Source organism: Myotis yumanensis, unplaced genomic scaffold (assembly GCF_028538775.1).
Source record: "Myotis yumanensis isolate MYYU_CA2020_CCGP unplaced genomic scaffold, mMyoYum1.0.hap1 SCAF_5, whole genome shotgun sequence".
In the NCBI taxonomy this organism is placed as follows: Eukaryota; Metazoa; Chordata; class Mammalia; order Chiroptera; family Vespertilionidae; genus Myotis; species Myotis yumanensis.
The window spans coordinates 4625485-4632793 of NW_027223756.1; the positions used below are offsets into that span (position 1 = coordinate 4625485).

General features: G+C 53.9%; 1 pseudogene; it reads left to right on the plus strand.

Moving 5' to 3' along the window:
- The first annotated feature begins 2625 nt into the window (after positions 1-2625).
- On the plus strand, positions 2626-2776 carry LOC139011908 (small nucleolar RNA SNORA44; annotated as a pseudogene).
- Positions 2777-7309: the final 4533 nt, after the last annotated feature.

Genomic DNA, 7309 nt, shown 5'->3' on the forward strand with positions numbered 1-7309 from the left:
TGCACGGGACATGTCTCGTTGAGACCGCCCCCCCCAGCAGGAGGCTCCTTTGCCAAGTCAGACACCGGATCGGCTCTCTCCTCTCAGCGGTTTCTGTCTGCTCAAGGTCACGTGTAGAAGTTCCTGGCATTTTCCAGTGTCTCTGTCTCTCATTCATGTGCGGAGCCACCTTTGAAATGTCAGGCTTGTCGTTGGCTTCCTGGCACGCCTGCCTGGAGCCGGCTCCGGGGAGCAGCCCTGAGGCCACTGCGCTTCTGACCTCCCCCCACCCCTGCTTTCCAGCTTCAGTTCTTTAAGGACCGGCAATCCTTTTGCCCCAGCTGCACGCCGCTCGGCCTGGTCTCGCCCTCATTATTCTTCTTTCACTTTTTCACATTTAAAACATAAATACGTTTACTCAAAAGGGGAACGGGCCCACCACCAGAAATGGAAAGCCGATAGCGCCTGCCGTGAATAGAAGCTACCCGCAAAAAGAAAAACTATGAAAATAAAGCAATATTATTATTTTTAATATATTTTTATTGATTTCAGAGAGAAAGGGAGAGGGAGTGAGAGAGAGAAACATCAATGACGAGAGAGAATCATGGATCGGCTGCCTCCTGCACGCCCCCTACTGGGGGTTGAGCCCGCAACCTGGGCATGTGCCCTTCACTGGAATCGAACCCAGGACCCTTCAGTCCGCAGGCTGACGCTCTATCCACTGAGCCAAACCAGCTAGGACAGAATAATAAAGCAATATTACTGGATTCTACAGGAACAGGGCTGCCCTGGGAGACTGCAGCTTGAGGCTGTTTGGTGTCAGTTAGAAGGAAGGTTGGGCAGCTGTAAAGTTGCAGAGCGGGGTTCAGGGTCTGCTAGCACCCCTGAGAGCTCCTTTTGGTGCAAAAAGAAGTATTGAACTAGAATTTGAAGAGGAAAAACTCTCTGACCGCGTGACTCGTGTTTTATTTCCTTGTCTGTTTACCTTCAAGAACTTGCTCCCGTCTGCCAGGGCCAGAGGGGCCTTGCTATGTGATTCAGTTCTGTATGGAGCAAAGTTAAGGAGAGAACAGCCCACCCTCCGCCTCTCACCTATTAGGGCATTTTAGGAAGATTTCAGAGAAACGTTCTCTGATGGTGTCCGGGCCCCAAAAAATCCTGCTCTGAGGGTGGCCGCACATCAGAATTCCTTCGCCTCCTGATGGAGCGGAAGTGAGGCCACCAGAGGGTGGCCTGGGAATGGTTCGGCCACTAGATCTCCATGCGGAGCGACGTGTGGGACTCAGCGCGCGTCCACGAAGAAATCCACACCCGGGGGGTGTCCGAACCAAGCAGACGGCTGTGCTTGATTGAAAAAGAGAGTCGCCAACCCCGCTCTGCCCAGCCAGACCCTAGGAAGAAGCAACCCAACAAGGCGCTGACTTTGAGGTCCCGCCCCTTGTCCAGCAGCTGCTCCCTTTATGGAGAGCCAGGGAGGAGCCACAGGAACATGGCCCCGGCACGATGCCTGTTCGCAGGTCTTCTCCCTGCCGCACTGTCCGGTTAGATCCACACGCCAGCCCTGGCCGCTGCGATGTCCTTTCTAGAACCCTCTGCCTCTGACGAGCTGGCTCCCTGGCGCACAGTAGGTGTGAAGGGATGTTTCAAATGAAAGGATGTGCTTTACACTGGGCTGCCTCTACAGTTCATTTCAACATGTTTCCTTTTTAAAAAGACACATTTCAATGGAATTTATTGGGGTTACATCGGCCATGAAAATGTCCACATTACCCAAAGCAATCTCTAGATGCGCCACAGTTCCTATCAAAATACCAATGGCCTATCTCACAGAGCTAGAACAAACATTCCCCCAAATTTATAAGGGACCACAAGGGACCCCGAATAGCCCCAGCAACCTTAAGAAAGAACAGTCAGAGGTCTCACGCTTCCCGATATCAAACGATACCACCAGGCCGCAGTCATCAAAACAGCATAGAAACAGATCAATGGGACAGAATAGAAAGCCCAGAAATAAACCCACGCCTTATGGTCAATAAATATTTGACAAAGGAGGCAGGAGCACACAATGAGATAAAGACGGGTCACTCAGTAAATGGTGCTGGAAAAATTCAACATATTTCGTGAGTGGCAGGGACCAACGGTGCTGGAGGGCTTCCTACCAGGCTCCGGTGGGGTGACCACTGTCCGACTTGGGGGGATTCTCCTGCTGTTAGCACAGGAAGTCTGTGCATGCCCCAGGAAACGCACCCTGCCCCTCCCCTCGCCGCTGCCCCCCCCGCACACACACACACACACCAAGGCAAACTGGGACAGGTGGTCACTCTCCTGGGTTAGGCCCCACATGCTCTACCGTCACGGGACTTCCCAGGAGAGTGGGAGACGATGACATTAAACAGATCATCCCACGAAGAAATGAGTAATTACAACGTAGGCTGAAGAAGGAGAAGCCAGCCCTGTGAGTGTTGTGCGCACGGGGTGGGGGGAGGAGGGGGAGGCATGGCCTGGCCCCGGAGAAGCTCCTGGTTGCTAAGAGAGGGAGGGACACGCAGCTTATCTGGTCAAAGGTGCGGAGCGCAGAGAATAAGAAATCTGCCTCTCTATTCCCGGTTCCTATCGCACCGTTTATATTTCTGTTGGGTTTTTAAAATATATATTTTTATCTATTTCAGAGATGAAGGGAAAGGGGGAGGGAGAGGTAAAAACATCAATGCCAACTGCATGCAAGAGCAACCTGGAGAGACTTTGACAGCTCAGGTCAGCATAATACCTGCAGCTGCCATTCGCCTTTCCTATATCTCAGGAAAAAACAAAAACAAAAAACAAAAACATCAACGATGAGAGAGAATCATGATCAGCTGCCTCCCGCATGCCCCCCATTGGACTTGGAGGCTGGCCTGGATTTGAACCATGACCTCCTGGTTCATAGGTCAATGCTCAACCATTGAGCCATGCCGGCCAAGCTTGGTTGGGGTTTTAAGCATCAGAAACCCGCTCCGGTGAGCTCAATAGATATACGTATAGTGAACTCGCATTAGAAGGAGACACTGACTCTAGGCCTCCTCGGGCAGTGAGAGGGGAACAAAGAAGCCAGAACTGAAGAGCCCGCCTGGTTCCATTCCCCTTAGAAAAATGGAGTCTGGCCACTCTCTGCCCTTGGGTTTCCCTGCCCAATGTTCTCATTCCAGGAAGAAAGAATCTGACGGCCAAGCCTGGCTCTCATGCCAGACCCTTGGCTAGGCGAGGGCGGCACCGTGATGAGAAATTCCACCAACACTGGGTGCCACGGGGCACGGGCGGGAGGGCTGCTGACGGCAAAGGGAAGGGCCGGGATCCCAGATGGTGGGGGCCTCAGTTGCTGTTCAAGAAGCAGCTTCCCAGGGCCTCTTGCTCCGGGTCCCTGCCTTCGAAGTAGCTCTCTGCTTACCTTCCGTCCAGAACACTCTTACCACGGCCAGCCCCATGCTGACAGCTGCCTTCTCGGGCGCAGGTGTCTGACCCAGCCACCTGGACTGTTGTCACCTTGGAGCATGTACCGTGCCCTTGGGCACGGCTGGTACAAAGCCTGGCGCAGGGGAGGGAGTCTGTGAGTTTTGCTGAGAACTTTCTAGAAAGTTTTAAGGCACACACTGCCACCAGGATCCCTGGCCCGCTGCCCTCCAGCCACACCAGCCTTCTCCCTGCTGCTCAACCTCTCAGCCTGCCCTGCTGTTCCTTCTACGCATGTTGCCTGTTTACTAACCTCATGACTCAGGGGTTCCCAGACGGGGGGTTCTGCTCTCCAGGGACATTGGGTGAATCTGGGACAATTTTTTGGTTGTCGCACTGAAGCGGGTGCTGGGGGCTGCTACCAGCATCAGGTGGAGGATGCCAGGGATGCTGCTAAACATCCTAAATGCCCAGGACAGCCCCACATCAGGGAATCATCGGGCCAAAATGTCCCTCACCGCGGCTGAGAAATCCGGTGGCCGGGCTAAAGGCTCCCGTCCCCTCTGAAGTCCCCTCTGCAGGGAGCCTTCCCTGACAGCCAGCGCCCTCTCACGCCCCCTCCGTCCTATCTTCTTTGGGACATTTCGCCGCCGCCTCACGCGATCACGTCTGCTTCCTCAGTTGCTGTTGGGTGCCCTCTGCGAGGGCCCGCGGGCCTCGTTCTCTGTCGGCTGCCCGGCAGGCAGAGCGGCACCTGGCAGGCTGTGGGCCGCACCGTAATCATATGTCACACGCATGTTTCATGAAGGGAGTGGCCTCAACTGCTCAAACACCCGGGGTCAGACGCTCAGCCGTGAGGCCCAGCTCCTCCGGCGACCCAGCTTTGTGTGTAGGTGTCTATTTCACTGCCAGTTCAAAGTCAGCCTCTGTGGGCTGCTGGCTGTGTGGCCTTTGGCAGATGTCTTAAGCTTCCCGGGCCTCAGTTTCTGCATCTGTAAAGTGGGGCTATTATGGTGAGCCCTTTCCTGGCAGAGATGTGGTGTGGATGAAATACACTAGTCCACATGCACAGAGCACATAAGACAATGCCTGACTCAGAAGAGCCTCAGCAAATGTCATCACGACCATCATCACCATCATCATCACCACTATCATCACCATCACCATCACCACTATCATCATCATCATGGGGATTTGGCTGGGGTCATCAGTGACAATGACAGAATGGGCTCTGGGGCCGCACCAGGTGCTTAGGGGATGAAGGCAGCTTGCAAGGCCAAAGTTGTCCCCACTTGGTTTTGTCAGCTCCTGCTCCACCCATGAAACAAACGGGCTGAAGCCTTTACCCACCTCCTGTTTTGCTAAGGAAGCTAGTAGAGAGCATGGATTTCATGTGGCAGATGGTGCTATCCTTGGATTATGAAACCAAGCAAGGAAATTAAAGCGCTTCACTGCAACAGATCATGGGCTCGGGGTGGTAGTGGGCAGGGGTGGGGCATCAAGGGGGGCAGAGCAGGTGTTTTATCAACTGGGCAATGGCTGTGCTTGAGAGTAGCTGGAGCCCTAGGATAATATAACTTTATGGCCCCTTCATCTTATTTAGGCACATGCAGTGCAGAAAGGGAAACAGGGGCAGTTAACGATACGGCACCCACGTCTCTTGATTCCTGGATCAGGGTTGTTTTTGCTTCCCCGGGCCACGGCCACTGGGAGACTTGGGGCATGCTGACTTCAGGCTCCTCTGCTCAGCACAGGCCTCCCAAGGACATGCACCCAGTGCCTCCTCTCAGCACGGCAGGGCGAGTATGAGCCAGAGCCCGGAGCCATCCTGTCTGGGTCCCAATCTCAGCACCAGGGCGAGTTTCTTACCCTCTTGGAACCTCAGTGTCCTTATCTGTAAAATGGGAATCATAACAGGCCTTACCTCACAGGGGTCCCGTGAGCATGTGATGAGTTACCATCACAGGAAGTATTTAGCCCTGGGCTTGGCACATAGTAAATGCTCAATAAAAATGCTAGTTCTTAATGAGGCCCCAGAATTGACTTCGGGTCTCCCAGTCCCCTAGGTCGTGAGCCCCTGCGAGGCCAGTCTAGCCCTTGTTCTCTATGCCTTGCATGACAACTGACACCTGCTGGGGGCCTGGTAAAGGGTGGTGGCTGACGACTGGCCCCTTAGGGACACCCATTTCTCAGTGGGCACCAGAGAGGCGCAGGGGATGTGGCAGCACTGCATGCGACTCTCACTAATTTAGCCCTTAGTTCTCCATGGATACAGCCAGCCTCCTGGCCTCTGTGAACCAGCCTCCGTCTCGTGATGCAGCCTGTTTTTTGTTTTCCCGGCTCTTCTCTGCAGCCCAGCCTTCCCCCGACTGGACTATGGGCTATTTGCATTTAAATTGGTTTTCTCTCATTATAGAAATCTCTTAGGTCAGCTGGAGTTTCCATTTTCCTCAGGATCCGTGTGGAAGCTCCATTTCCCAGCTGAGGGTCCCTCACGCCTCCCTTCCTCTCGCTGACAGTGAGAGGCGGTCACACATCCTCCCACGCCTCGAGGTGACCAGGTAGCCTGAGAAAGTCGCCCCATTCCAAGCAAGCTCAGAGTACTTGTCACGGGAGGTAGGGCTGGGGGAGGGGCTGGAGGATCTCAGAAGAGGCTTTTGGTTAGTGCTCATCATAGACCACAGTCACATACACGTGCACACGCGCACGCACACACGAGCACACACATGTGCATATGCATGCATGCATGCACACACATACACATGCACACGTGCACACACTAGCTAACCTGTTTATAGCGCTAGCTGTGCTCAGGGACTTTTCTAAGAGAGTCCATTGCTAATAATAGCACTTTCTTCATGGCGTCTCATGAAGATTAAATGAATTAATAATTAATGAATAATGTTTTCCAGATGAGAAAACTGAGGCACAGAGAGATGGAGTCACTTGCCCAAGGTCATGGCTAACACACTGCAGAGCTCGACTTGAACCCGGGCAGGGTGGCTCCACATCCTGTCATTCATCCTATGCTCCGGCCACACCCGACCACACTCTTGTGCTTTCTAGTCTAGGTCATTGTTCAAAATGTGCTGGTCAAGACCCACGACCAGGACTTCCTGACCCGGGTATGGGCGTGAACCATGGTTTGTGAAGACTGACCCGAACCCTGGATGGACTGGCCCCATCTGCCTGGGAGCATGAGGGAGGGGAAGCAGGGGGAGATGCTAGCGGTGGACTTGAAGGATGAGTAGTTCTCCAGTGGACAAGAGGGACAGAGAGCAGTTCATGAAGGAGGTCTAGTCCGGGCACCCCCGCTTGTCTGGCAGTGCTCAGGTGTGATATAGGCTGAGTAGGTGCTGAGGCGTGGGGCTGGGAGACTGGCAAAGACAGGCCTCGAATGCCATGTGCATGGGCTCCATCCCGAGGGGCGAGCAGCAGAGGGACAGAGACCATCAGATAGACAACCGTCGGTGACAAATGCCACACAACGGGAGCCCTAGCTCACTTCACTGAACACCGCTCTAGACCAGGCACTGGGTCAACAGCTTTACTCGAGGGTTCACATTTCATCCCAACAAAACCCCCGTGACAAACGAGAGTACTGAGGTAAGAGGTTCAATACATCTGGGGCTTAGAATCAGGCAGTCCAACCCCAGACTCTGGGCCCTCAACCACTCTCCGAAACTCATGCTGCGTGCCACGTGGATGCCTGCGGTTCGTGAAGCCATCCCACGTGTCAGCACTGAAACACTTGGTGATCGTTGGTCCCCTGGCCTGAGTGTCGCTGTTACTGGAGACAGGCAGTCTGGAGGGGAGATAAACCATTTGATTCAAAACCACACCAAACCAACAGGCACATCTCTGCGACCTCGATTGCTGAGGGAAGTGGTGTCAGAAGTGGGCT